The sequence below is a fragment of the Pinus tabuliformis genome, chromosome 4_2 (assembly GCF_031772625.1).
Source record: "Pinus tabuliformis cultivar Carrire ecotype Pingquan chromosome 4_2, CPIR1, whole genome shotgun sequence".
Classification (NCBI taxonomy): Eukaryota; Viridiplantae; Streptophyta; class Pinopsida; order Pinales; family Pinaceae; genus Pinus; species Pinus tabuliformis.
Genome location: NC_142304.1, coordinates 938,293,203 through 938,308,449, shown reverse-complemented (window position 1 = coordinate 938,308,449; position 15,247 = coordinate 938,293,203). Strand labels below are relative to the sequence as shown.

At 34.5% G+C, this 15,247-nt stretch overlaps 1 pseudogene; it reads left to right on the top strand.

Moving 5' to 3' along the window:
• The first annotated feature begins 13,458 nt into the window (after positions 1-13,458).
• LOC149172766 (putative protein phosphatase 2C 6) lies at positions 13,459-14,871 on the top strand (annotated as a pseudogene).
• The last annotated feature ends 376 nt before the right edge of the window (positions 14,872-15,247 follow it).

The following is a 15,247-nucleotide window of genomic DNA, read 5'->3' as shown; positions in this document are numbered from 1 at the left end:
TTAGTTTCATAATTGAACTGATATCCATTAGCATCATACCTCTACTTCCTTTATGCTTATTGATTCCAAAAAGGCGTTAGAGTTGTAACGTTTTTCTCCTATACCACTTATAACATTCCCCAGTAAACCTCATGTAAAAATACATAGGATTAGAATTTTTTATGGAATTTATTGAGACGTAAAACTTCTCAATTATGATTCCAAACTTTGTAACTGGCCATTAGATAAAATCATCATCATTCGATAAAGTAACTATAGAAATCCCATAGTAAGTTACATAACAAACAACCTTTTTTGCAACATAATAACATAAAGCTCCTTGTTGTAACCTTACATCATTATCATTGTCCATTTTAGGCTAGTCAATCACCTATTTGATAATGTAAGTGTCAACATAATGCAAGGAAGAAACATAACTAGAATGGTATAATAGGAAAACACATCATTGGAAACTGATATACCCTGGAAACCCTGAACACAAAAAGCAACAAACAATTATTTTATTAAATATTTCATGACGGGATTCACCCCGAAGTCAATGGGTTGTAAGGGAATCCATATCTTGACCATTGTAAAAAATCTTACAATAAATATCATCTTAAATCCTGCATAACTAGCTAGAACTATTACATTAATCATGATATCATTTACCCCATAGTTCCCTAAACATTGTGTCATTGTATCATGGTTGTTCCCTGTAGTCGACTATCCTTTGTTTAACAATTCCTGAATCTGCATGAAACATTATTTCATTTACTTCCATAATGTTAAACATAATCCATCCTTTACACAAGTCACAATCCCTTCCTACAATTACTACCATCAACAAACTCTAACATCATGAATATAAATATTTATCAAACCCAAATAATAAATCTTTGCTAGTTATGTTTCAAACATATTTCATGTGCATAAATAAAATGTACACAAAGTATTGAGACATGTCTCTTTTATTAATATCGCACATGAATTTATTGAAATAACATAACTACCAAAACATATTTATTCATATTTACATCGGTATGGTTATGACACATGCTTGTCCATCCATAACTCACATTTGTAAGGTAAAATATATACATAGTACCAAGCCATGCTCATTTGTCTCTACTTAAAATGTATCATGAGAAAGGTAAATAGTTACATTCTACATATATCCATAAGAACAAGATAATATTTAAAACAATAACCATCGTTATCAACATCTCTTCACACGAGAATAGGGAAATATTTCCAAAGATAAAAACCTCACTGTCTATTATTTAATTGCACAAAACACACTCTTTTACAAAATAGCAACCAGCACAACTACCAAAATTCTTTTAAAGAAAAAATAACACAATAACTTATTATCATAGTGCATGTAAACACATTCTTTTCCAAAGGAACCTAACACAATAACTATTATTTATGTGTATACAAACACACATCATTTCTCAAGAAAATTAGTACAATAGTATTACTTATTCCGATATAAACACTTGTTCTTCTTCAAGAACACTAACACAATATCTAATATTTTATGTATATAAACACATATCCCATTAAAGGAAAATTTTAACATGATAGTCATTCCTTTTGTGCATGTAAATGCACATTTCTTTTGCAAGAAATATAATACCATAGATATTATTCCAGTGCGTGCAAATACATGTTTTTTCAGGAAAATCTAACACTATAATTTTTCTCTCATTCATGCAAACACATATTTTTTTTCAAGAAATCTAATTCATAGTAGCTATTCCTCCATACATGCAAGCACATATTTCTTTTCTAACAAATCTAATGCCTAGTAGTTATACTTTTGGGCATGCAAACACATTTCCTTTTTCAAGAAATCTAATTCATAGTAGCTATTCCTTAACAGATAAAAACACATATTTAATGCATAAGAAGATACCTTTTTCACTAAACTAGAAAAATAAATTCATATTCTTTTCCAAGAAAATGAGCGAAGAAAAAGCATATTATTTTCAAGAAAATTAATGAAATAGCTAGTATCTATGCGGTTATAACCACATATAATGTTAACTATTATCGTGCGCATATACCAACAGATTATTTTCCAATAAAATATATCATAACAATTGTTATGTTTGAGCCACATGGGATCTACTTAGTATATTTCAAGGAAGTAAATCTATGCACAAAATTTCATGAATTCTATTACACATACCTTAAACATATGTTGGACTAACCTCTTCACTTCCTAGATACATGTTCTCTCTCTAATTTTTTATGAAACCCTCATAGAGAACGAGTTCATTCCGGATCAACTCCACTCTCTTTATTTGATTCCCTGTGACTCATGAGTGATGATTCTTGGCCACAACCAGGAAGATAAGGCATAATGGAAATTACCTTTAACCATATTGAGCTCTATAGAGATTTATATATTTTGTTTCAGCTTCTGATTTGGTAGCATATTTATTATCATAAGTTTCTTTGGATCATAAATGTTTTAGTTTATTCAAGAGGCTCTACCACCATAATAGACATGTTACTAGCCACATACTTTTATTTCTCTCCGGCAAGATAACTCATCAGATTAGTAAACTAATTCACATTTATTTCCCATTAGTTATGATTCTCCTTACCCTAAAACATATGCAGGTCAGGATACTTGTCAAGATCCAAATGGATAATTCAAGCAATTTTATAACTACTTATTGACTTGTAACCGTTTCAACTAAATTAAGATAAATAATATATATTTTTTATGAACACCAAAGGTAAATGTGTGGGTCTAGGGATAGGGATATTACAATTAAGTGTGTGTGTATTATATATATATATATATATATATATATATATATATATATATATAGATATATAGATATATAGGACGTGAAGGGTTTTTCCATGGTTAGGGTTTGATTTTGAAGAATTCGAGCATCCACTAATTCTCTTTTCAGATCTTGTCTTTAGTTAGATCTTTTATTAGATTTGGTAAATATTTTCTTAGTTGATTTTGATCCATTTAATGAATACCCATGTGGGGAGGGGCATCAACCCCTACTATAGAAAAACAATGATTGAATAAAACTAGGCAAATGTTGGAGTTTCCGGACCTAATAATGTAGCAGGAAATAATCGACCTAGTGTTATAATGAGAGCCTAATGGAAACCATTTTTCAAGAACATATGCTTGCCTTGAGCTGCAATAAATCATAAATATGAGTTACGACCCAACCAATTGGAATGTTACATACAATATATGAAAGATCATTCCATAGTTTGTAAATTTATTATAATATAGCCAAAGGAGAAATAATTTTTAAATGGATCAAAATGAAATGGAAACCAAAAGGATAATTTGATCTAGAACTAGCAGTCAAAGTATTATTTATGGATATTATCTCTAGTCTTAAAGATCAAGCCTGGGTTTTTGAAAACGACCCATATTTCTTTAATAACATAGGTCTCTTCATAATATTTTGGGTGAATAGATATAACCCAGTAAAAGAGGAATTTATGGCATATCCTCTTGGGGTCAAACTAATTTCTGTACCAAAATAGTTTAGGACCTAAAGATTCTCAAAGGCATCAGAAATTCTATTAGTTACCTTTTACAATTTCTAAACTTACAAGGATTAGGTGGTATACTTCATATGCCATAATTTGTGTTACATGAATATATCACATCCTCTTTTGAAATCTATTGATATTTCCTATCATTATGAGATTTGGAGTTAGCCCTTATATAATGAGCATGTTCCCTTCAAGTGCTCACAAGGCCACGAGTACTGTCATTTGTTCAAATGTTATCCTATTTTCTAGGTAAACCTACAAATGGAAAGTCATAAAGATAGTCTAGATGGATTCAAAATTGTAGTTGGTAGAATAATAAATCCGAGAAATTAGCTTGGTCCCATGAGGGCTAACCCCATCTCAAATAAAGCAATTTATGCAGCATTGTCAAACCAAAAAGATGATATAAAGCTACCTAAATATGTTATGAATCTAGACTCAAACATGGAGGGACCATAGAAAAAAGCTATTCCAAAACATCAATCTCGAGAAAACCCTCCTAAAGCATCAATCATGTGGGGGAGCTTTATTCCAAAAGAAGTGGTTATGGATGTCGAGGAGAAACATAAAACTTTAAGCAACAATAAACAAGTTTTGGAAAATATATTGAAGGAATGGCATAAAAAAATTCCCTTCTACAATTCAAGATTTGTAGATAACACACTATCAACAAACCTATATGAGATCAAAGAACTAGAATAAGGAAAATTGTGGAGAGTCTAAATGGTTTACCAAGGGAGTTGGACTTCACACTCAAATTTATTAGGTTAAAGGAAATTGAAAAAGGAATTCAACCAAAGGGCCAATGGCAGACCCAAGAATCTATATAGGAAGTCTAGGAATATTTAGTGAATTCTGGTCAAGTAATAGTGTTACCAAAGTTGTTTTCCTCCAAACATATTAGTAAATGAAGTTTATTTCTTGGAATAGCCACAACCTCAAAATCCATGGGAAGACAACATATCTTAGAGAGATAATTGTGAAGGAAAAACACTCTATGTTCATGCTTCAAGAAATGAAAATCTCTATTGAGAAGGCTTAGGAAATAGTTGATTGATTTTGGAAGGGGTGTGAGGAAATTCCAATAGATGCTAAAGAGAGCATTGATTGCATTGCTACTCGTTGGAACTCCCTCACAGACTAATTTAAGGATCTGGTTGCATTACCTTATATCCTCTTAAGTGGGTTTCACTGTGTAGGAGAAAAATAGTTGAGTTGTCTTATAGTTGTTTATGGTGCAACTTGGGTCCTTCATTTTTTGAATGGTTTTGATCAAATTTTCCAAAAATTAACCACAGGGACATGCAACAAAAGTAAAGAAGTAAATGGTCAATTAAACTAGAAAGTAGAAAATAGAGAGAATAACGTGGAAAGTGATGAAATGTAGTTATCTTTAGACTCTTCAAGGCTGCATAAGATGTTGGGTGTGGAGCCTGATTATATTCTTTATTTAGAAGTATCGCCACATTGGACCCCAATTCGTAATATGGAGGCAACACTGCCTGTAAAATATATGCTACAGTGGGTGTGGTTGCGACCTTTGGGAGCCCCCCCCATTGCCCCCAAAGCTAAAAATAGATTTAAAATTTCCTTGTAAAATGTTGTAATTTAGTAGTCAATCTAGGTCATTCATTAGGCGGAGATTTGACGGTAGAAGTTATGTTTAATTTAGGGTTTTTTGCCCTAGAAGGAAACCCCTTGCTATATATGAGGGAATTGTATTGCATCTATGTAGATCTGTATTCTAAGCAAGAAGAGAGAGGAGCTTTATCGAGAGAGAAGAGGGAATTATAGTGGATGTGTTGTAGGTTATATCTCTTCAGTTTGCTAGATAATATAAAAGGAATTACTGGTTGCTTCTCCGTGGACGTAGCCCAAATTGGGTGAACCATGTATATCTATGTCTCTCTTGTTTTATGCATTTTCTGTGTTTATATTTCTGCAGTATTTTACGTGTTCCATTTCTCTATAATATATAATTTTCTAACATAAAAAGTATTGAAGAGTTGAATTTGAAAGAATCAAGTGAAAAGTGGACCAAGAAGTTGTATTTTTTCAATGAGGTTAAGTTAGACCAAATCAAGTGAGCACGGACGAGATCAACAGAGAAAATCTATATATACTTGTATAGGTTGAGTTGTAGAAACAAAAGAGATGGATAAATAGGCCAACACCCTGTCAGAATGAGAAGTGATGTCTCCTTATGTATTTCATTATAATCTTGTCCTATTTAGTTAGTCTTGAAGGAGTTAAAAACAAATCTTTCATAGTTTCTTCATATCTATATTGTAAAGGATTGGGCCTCTGAGCTAATAAAAATAAGAGAGTTGGGGGGTTCTATCTATATGTGTTCATGACCGACTAATAATATTTTTTGTAGCCTTCTAAATTTTCTAAATTTTCCCATTAGTTCTATGTTATATATCTATTGAAGATTATTTTAGGATCTATTAAAGATTATAATATTGGTGTGTTATTTACTTAGTGAAAAGAATCTTGTCACTATCTAAATTCCCCACATATCACTTGAAATTGTGAGCATGCCTTGGGTGAGACCTTCCTCCCTAACATAGGATTAAAAATGCCAATTTTGTGCTAGACTATGATGAACTATTTTTTTGGCACTCTATGGTCTAACCCTTCATCAATACTAAAATTTTTATGTTACCAAGCCACACCTTCCATCACAAAAGCCAAAACTCTTAACATACATAAAAATAGTTAGATCCATTCATTAGGATGATCTATGGGTTGCTGGTGGTGACTTTCACCTAATCAAGTCTTTGGAGGAGAAGAAGGGAGGGGTAAGGAGACTTGATTAAGAGTTGTGCCAGTTTTTGAAGTGAACACATGATCTTTAGGTAGCATATGTCAACCCCATTAATGGGTTATACACTTGGCACAATTGATGATGGGGAAAAACAAAATTGCCATCGAGCTAAATTATTTTCTTGTCTTTAAATCCTTATTAGCTAGATATCTATTTTTTGAATAATCAATTCTCCCAAGGTAATGATTTGATAATTGCTCTTCTTGGAACTCGATCTCGAGGTGGGTGCCCATAACTACTCCTTTAGATTCAAGATTTTCTAGCTCTAAGAGATCGACTTTCTAGAAAAATAAAAATATATGGTAAGATGATTTGCAGGTTCACTGGGTAAATCACATGCATACCTTCCAATTGAAACTCAAATAATTAAATTCAAATATCAAAGAGTGGAATAGGAATGAGTTTGGCCATATCCCTAGTAAGAAGCAGAACCTGATAGACCACATGTAGCATATTTAACATTAGATAATCATAAGTAGTTTATTATATGACTTGATAAGGGAGGAAGCACCTCTTATTAATCAACTGGATCAGGGGAGGAAGTAATATGAAAACTTACGGAAGAAACAATCCATGTACAATGGCTGAAAGAAGGAAAATGAAACTCTAATTTTTTCCATGGGGCCATGATCAAACATTGCCATAATAATATGATGGTTTCTCCTTCCTGCTAAGACGACCAATGTATAGTTTAACATGGGGAGTTGGAGCAATAATTACTTTCATATTACTATTCCTTTCTCACAGGTCCCATTTTGAGCAAAGTATTGTTATTCAATGTATCATGACGCATAACCCTAATCTCATACCGCGGGAACAAAATGAAGGCTTGATGAGGGATGTCTCGTTCATTGAAGTGGAAGAAGTGGTGATGGAAATTCCCAAGAATAAAGGCCTTCATCCTAATGTATTTACCACTAACTTATTTCACCCATAATGGCCCTTCATTTGTACTAAAATTCATGCACTAGTGGAAAAATATCATTGGTATCGAAAGAGATGATCTGTTCTAATGCCACCTTTATTATTTTAATTCCTTGGGTAGGCAGGTCTGATGATCCTAGTGGTATATTCCCAACTACACTATGTAATGTGATATATACAATCATCTCATATGTAATTGTAAATGAACTTAACTCACTCTTAATGAACATCATCTCTCTCAAACATACTTGTTTCTTAGATGACTAGCAAATTCTTAATGGGATTGTCAAAACTCATGAGGTAATTCAATCTCTCAAAAAATATAAATGGGTTAGGAGGCTAATAAAACTAGGCCTCTCTAAAGCCTACAATTAGTTAAACTAGAATTATCTTTTGTCTACCCTCCAAGCCTTTGGTTTCTCTTCCTAATAATTTGAATGGATCCAATTCGTAATTTCTACCCCCTTTTATTTTGTCCTATTGAACAACTCTCCTACCTTGATATTCAATCTATCTAGGGCAATTTTCCAAGGAAAACCTATTTCACCTTTTCAATTCATCTTATATGTATAAGGGTCTAATAGGTATCTCAAAGATATTGTGCATCATGTTTATATTCTGGGTCATCATCTCTATGACAATGATATTCCTATCATCCATCAATATTTTTTTTATGATATTATGCTTTTTGCATCACCAAGGGTGAAGTAATCCATGGCTTTGAAATATATCCTTAAAAATTTTATTCACAGCTCTAAAAACTTGATAATGCGGAAAAATCCGACATCTATTTCCTTATTATCAATGTGACGGTGTAGTGACACTTAGCCTGCCTCTTGGAATTCAAAATTAGCACTCTCATGTGCAAATATTTAGGAGCACCTATGGTGGAGACCTCCTCTAGTGACTATTCCTTAGAGGATATATAACAAGCTAAACAACTGGGCCTTTCAATATCTTAATTTGGTTGGCTACCTCTTTATTCTCAATTTTGTACTACAAGCTCTCCTTATCTACCAACTATTAGCTTTAATTGCTCTTCAAGTCATTGTTAAATCCATCACTTCCCTCTATAGAGACTTCATTTTATGAAACAGAAAGAAGGAAAATAAGTGGTGATTAATTTCCTAAGACAAGTTATGTCTTCCTAAATTGACAATGGCATTGGTATTTAGGGATTTAGATATCCTAGATAAAGCTTTGGGAGAAAAATTATGTTGGCATTGTTTTCAGGGTGATGTGGAGCTCTGTAAACAAATATGGAATAGGAAATCTGGTTACTCTACCTCCCAAATGAAGAAATTGAGATGAAATGAATATCATCTTACGTCTTCCATTAGGAATCTAGCTCTGTCTAACAAAAACTTGATTCAAAGCCATGTTTTTTGGGAGATTTACAAGGATGCATGGAAAAAAATGTCACTCCTAGGATATCAGGTCGATCTAAGAGAGTTGGAAATATTCACCTCATGCCAATAGTGTTTTACTGTTTCCGACTTCTAGAAACAAATTCAAGTTCTTGGAATATGGAGAGAATGGAAATTGGTAGAATATTGGCCAGCGCATCCAACTCTTTCATCTTGGCCCACTCTAGCTAAGAATTTTAAAAACCAAAAAATATCCTTCTCCCAAGATTACAATAAACTTGGGTGGGGTATTTCATGAAAGTAATTTTCCCATTCAAGGAAGTTTATTATCTTGTAGCTACTCATCAAGACATCCACCAAGAGCTTATTTGGAGGAAAATATGGATGAATGATCTATGGTCCAAGGTTTCTCATTTCCTTTGGATGGTGGGACAATGTAAGATTCTCAACTGGGATCAAATAAAGAGGAATGGTTTTCAAGGACCTTCACTTTGTCCCATATGTTGGAATCAAGAGGATTCATTGGAAGATATACTAAATGTATTTTCATTTGTTGATAACTTATGGAGAAATATATTTTTACCTTTTAGATCTTTGGATTGCTACTTCAATAGTGTAGTGGAAACAATGGAGTTATGGAGATAAAACTTATTTTAAAACCTCATGGTTAACAAAGCCTAAAATCTACCTTAGGATTTATTAACTGGGCCCTATGGAAAGCACAAAACTTGACAGTATTTGAGAAGAAAAGAATTGATGGAGACTCATACTTCTCTTAGTTAAACAAAACATTCAACACTCTATCTTTATGCGTCATAGTCTCAAGAAGACTGGAAAATAAATCAACATGAAACTAAGATCCTAATTCGTTTGGACACTTACTGATCTATGATATATTCTATGAGTCCTAAGAAGCCCTCTCCTAGAGCTTCCTCCACCTTCTTTTTTCCTCATCCTATTTGTTTTATTAAGTTAAATTTCGATGGCACCTCTAAATGAAATGTGGGTAAGGAAAGTTACAATGTCATCTTTTGGGATTAGGAAAACTAGGTATTAAAGCTTTTTGCAGATAATTATGGATATACTAACAATAATACATCGGGATTCCTCATTGTTGAAAGGGGTATGATTGTGGGAATTGAAGAGGGGTATTCTAAACATCAACTTGATGGGGATTAACAATTAGTAATTGAAACTATCAAGAAACTCTTGAATGGAACCCCTGTTGAGAAATTGTCTAGGAGTTCAAGACTAGAAAATATTACTTCCTTATTGATACATTACTTAGAGTTGTTCATTATGTTATTTATTTTCATTTGAGGTGATTCGATAATAGGGTAGCTAACTTCCTAGATAACGTGGGTTGTCTAGACATTAATACTTGCTTAAATGTATTATGTTCTGATGAGGTTATCCCTAGTTGGAAAGCTCCTATTCAAGCTCTCTTGGAGGCTAAGAAATGACTCCTAATCGAAGTGAATAAAAACTTGCTAATATAGGTTGGGAGGGGCACCCACCACCCTCCTACTCCCACTCCAATTAAGAGGGGGGCTGGCATGTCTTTCCCCTCCCATGCATCAAGCATGAAAGGCTTATTTCATTAATCATGATGGTTTGTCTCCTGCAGGCCCTTGTCTTGCTATGTTTCTGGGAATTCTTTGGAATCTATGCGTGGTACGCTTTCCACCCGTGCCGATGGTGGGATTATATTTTCACTCTCTTAACACAAAGGATCCTAGAACTAGTGCAAGTGGGAAGACATATGGAGTGATTGTTGGTCCTCCATTGTGTAGGGGTCACGTGCCTTTGGTGTAGCAGTGGCAGTGACCAACGACTGCATGCAAGATTATTTACTATCGATATTTGGGTATCAATTTATCTGTTAGGGGTTTTGACTAGCTGTGCATAATAAAGAGCTGGAGCTACTGCATTCCTACGATATGGGATTTCTTAAAGACTACATAATCTAAAGGTAAATATCATTGGCTCTCTTTCCTGGTGGTATGAACTCAACACTCTGTTGTCTCCAGTAAGTCTAAGAAGTAGCTTCAGGGTACTGATTCCCCTCTTATTCTTTGATTTGTTTCTTCTATTATATTTATGTGTGGGTTTAATTTCCAAGTGTTATCTTGTATTCTTGATGGAGTTTCTATGGCTTTTATGTTTTAAGTTCCCTTATTTTTTCGAGGTTCTTGTGTCATAGTCGCTCTCAGTTATTCCATCCTTTCTTTATGCATTGGTATGGCATAATTTTGTGGGATTCTTATTGTTTAGATTTGAAATTTCATTCACCTACCATCTTGTGGTAGTCTCGTTCTCTAGCGTTAAAGCATGAAGATGGTTTTCTGAGTCGGGCATGTTTTGGGTCTTCTTCTAGTGGTGGTTTGGGGAGTCCTTTTATAGCTATAATGCTTGCATCTTAGGTTTTTATTATGTAGTTGGATAAAATTCTCTTTTGATGCATTGGTGGGGACTTTGTTCTTTCATTTGGTTCCTTCCTGATTTGTCCTTAATGCCTCGTCAAAGGATGTGGAACCATAGGGTTGTGGCAATGGTCGTTAGCAAGGCCAAGCACATGCCTAGGCCCAGGTTCAAGAAGTGACTAGTATTTTTTATTTAGGGACATCTCCTAGCATCTGGGAGGACATTCGTCAATTGGAAACTTATGTTGTTAATGATCGCCAAATATATTGAGATTCATAAGTTTTGGAGGAAGTTTCCAATTAGCATGGTAACAATGGACATACCCATAGGAGATAGAATTGATACCTACATTCAATTACCCTCTACTAGTACATGAAGACATTATTTCATCCTTGAATGAGATCTAGAGGGTATAGCATTACGAGTGGGCTTGTTTGGGGAGATTGGATGTTCACCTCGCTCACCTAGAAAGCCACCTCTAATGTGAGCTCAAGCCTTCTATGCGAGCTGGTTCAACTATAAAGAATTTCACTCCTGAGGACTTTTTCTAACTCTAGGTTTGTGACTATTTTTCTTTACAATTATTTTATTTATCATGCAGCACAACTTTAAATTAGTATTATTATGGTCACATAAACTAAAAATAAACACTAAATAATCATAAAAATTAATCTATAATTATAAAATTTATATAAATAAAACTTCCATATTAAAAAAAATATAATAACTATCATGAAAACATAGTTCTAATTCCTCTCACCCTATATTTTTACAATAACATAATTCTATTTCCCCTTATTTTAAGCTTTTACACCTTAGGACTTTCAAATTTAATGAAGTCGCAGTGTATTCTAGCAAATTTACAAACTGTGATGATTTTTCATGATAAACATGTAAAAAAATTAATTAATTTTAATTGAAAATATTTAATAGTAAAGCTACATATACCTTTCCTTAAATGAAATCAAATATTATTTTTTCATAAATAAAAAATCCATATTTCTCTGGAATCAATTTCCAAACAAAAAATGTCCCTTTCAAAAAGCTCAATGAACTATCAAGCTTTATAACTTTGTATATAGACAGGTTACATTGAAACTTCCAAAACTTCTAGGGAATCTCAACGACCGCAATATTGGGAAATAAAACCACTACAAATTTACTTTCAATCTTTACATATTTTTATAGAATAGATATCTGAAACGTTCAACTTGCACGAGAATCTCAACGACTACAATAAACAATATTCGTTAATAAAACAAATTGAATTTCTCACTGTAAATTATCACAATATCCATGAATTTATCAGATGTCAAAATATATAAAACTGATGATGGCGAATTATATTATTTTCAACCCATCAGCATCTAAACCTGCAATTTTTTCCTCTGTCTATCAATTTATCAGACGACAGTGTATATAAAAGTAAGTAGCTCAAATTAAACCTATTTTTTAATTACCTTCCGCTCATTGGTACGTGGAACTTCACTGATATTTCCCCCACTGAGAATGCCAGGATAGTTATGAGGTATACAGATTCTTCAGTCCCATGGTAATATTACTCAAACGAGCCATTTGGAGGATAGCGTTTTGATATAAGAATGCCCCGCTCACGAGGACAATAAATAAATCCTATGCTATCCGGTTGTATTCAGCGGCCGTTGTATATGCCCAGGGTTCGATTTTGTCACTGTATTGAGCCGGGGTTGTGGCTTTGGCAAAATTCAACGGTGAGCATAACAGCCAGCAACGGCTGCTTAGAAAGTACACTGATTCAAAGATTCAAAGGACAATAATCATTCAACTGTCATTGACTGAAAATCTATATCGGTAAACATCAGTGATATTTTCCGTAATTTAACTGAAGTTTCCATCAGGAATCTAGGAATGAATAAATTTGTAATCAAATTATGATTTGTATTATCTAAATTGTGTTTTTATATATAATTTAATACCTTCAAAAATTTTAATAGATTATAATCACAGAAAATTTATTTATAAAATTTATAATTTCAATAAATCCTCCCGATTCTAAATTAACCAAAAAAAAAATTTCAACAGATCGAAAACACCACAATGACGTATATTGATCTTAAAGTACCACGCCAATTTTACGCAAACGGGAGTTTTGTGGCATTGACTTAGGAGTAGTCTACCCAGGCGGAGGGATTGCCCAATTTCCATTGCTGCTCGGAAAAACCTCCGGCCGCCGGCAATAAACCTCCGGCTCTGGCCGCCGGCAATTCCGCCACCCTCCGTGACCTCCGCCCAGCTCCTCCACCCTCCGCATTAATGTCAACCACCATTAATGTCAACGACTGACAGGTTCTGACATACATTCCGATTTCCATTGTGTCTTGCCAAACTGGAAGTTAATTCACCATGGAATTTGAATTACTCCAAAAACCCGTAGGCTGCTCCCTCACCAATTCGACCCAATTCGACCCAGCATCCCCTGTAGCTCACCAGGGAACTAGGGAACCAGAACATTCTGGAAAAGTTGTTGTTGGGGGTTGCACTGCCAGCGGTCATAAAAATCTAATGAAAGTTCTCCACTACATTTCTTTGGAGTCTATGATGGACATGCAGGTGGCCAGGTTAGCTTCATTCCTAACACAATTCATGGTAGCTAATTGAATCCAAGTTTTAAAAGTATTTAACATTTTCCAAGTCTCTCAGATCCTTATATGCGAGTTTTTAGTTTTCTATTCGTTATTCTGGTTTGGAGAGATTAAAGTTGAGAAGGAATATCTGCAAGATTCCAATTTCTGCAAAGACCACCTCCATCAGGCACTAGTCGAGGAGTTAGACGCAGTAATGAGTGGCGAGGGATCTGACATCGATGGTAGTAATAGCAACTGGAAGAGACTCTGGGAAGGGGCTTTAGTTAGTTGCTTCAAGAAAGTGGATGCTAAAGTTGGACAGGAGCCTAACAGAAGAGATGACTCAAGGGAGGGAAACCACATGGAATGTTGTTCAGAGCCAATTGCCCCTTAAACTGTGGGAACTACTACTGTTATTGCTATTGTGGAGTCATGTCAGGTTATCATTGCTAATTGTGGAGATTCAAGCACTGTTTTATGCCGTGCACGAAAGGCCATTCCACTTTCAGATGATCACAAAGTATGCCTTGTTTTCCTTGGAGTAACACTGTTATTGACCACAGTTTATCATTTTGTCAAACATTTCCTTGCATCAACACATATATGCTCTCTGATTTGGGGATCTAACCCAATATTTTTGTGATTGCAGCCCCAGAGAGTGGACGAGGTGGCAAGGATTGAGGCAGTAGGGGGCAAGGTTATTTGTTGGAATGGATATCGTGTTTTAGGAGTGTTGGCAATGTCAAGGGCCATTGGTATGATATGTTTGTGGCAAGATCACAAGTACATATGTGTGCTTTGGTGCTTTCCTGGTACTTGATATATCTATTATCATTTCTAATACTTGCATGTGATCGCTATTTGAAGCCATCTATTATTCCTGACCCTGATATTACATTCATTGAACGAGTAAAATAAGATGAATGTCTGATACTAGCCAGTGATGGATTATGGGATGTTATATCAAATGAGGATGCGTGTGATATTGCTCAAAGGCGCACCTCTCATTGGCATAATAAGAATCCAGTTTCATCTTTAAAATCAATGGATCAGTCAATGGACCCTGCAACACAGTCAGCTGCTAATAATCTCTGCAAGCTTGCTATTCAGCGTGGCAGCTCTGATAATATAACGGTTTTGGTTGTGGACTTGGCGGCAAAAAGGAGGCGGGCACGGAGAAGCTGAAACCATGAAGCTTAACGTTACTCATGCTGCATTGATGTTCCTTCAAGGAAAATTGTACCATTACAGTTGTTGATATCCCAAGGTAATTGCTTTCATTGATCTTTTTATTTTTTTTGTGATGGGTAAATACTAGAAAGTAAGAAGCATCCTGTTCTTTTGCCTAATGGGAAATTCACCAGACAAGAGACCAGTTCTTGATAACCAATGTTCAGAGGTATTGAAACAATTGTTGTAATATAGCATTTTCCTTGGCCCCTTTATCCTTGGACAATTGACCGCAAAGTTGATCAATATAGGATGATGGGTGCAACATTGGAAAGATTTTGTCCTTCCAGAATCTTGGACAAAATATTGACAATTTTCAGGTATGGACAGATTCTTGT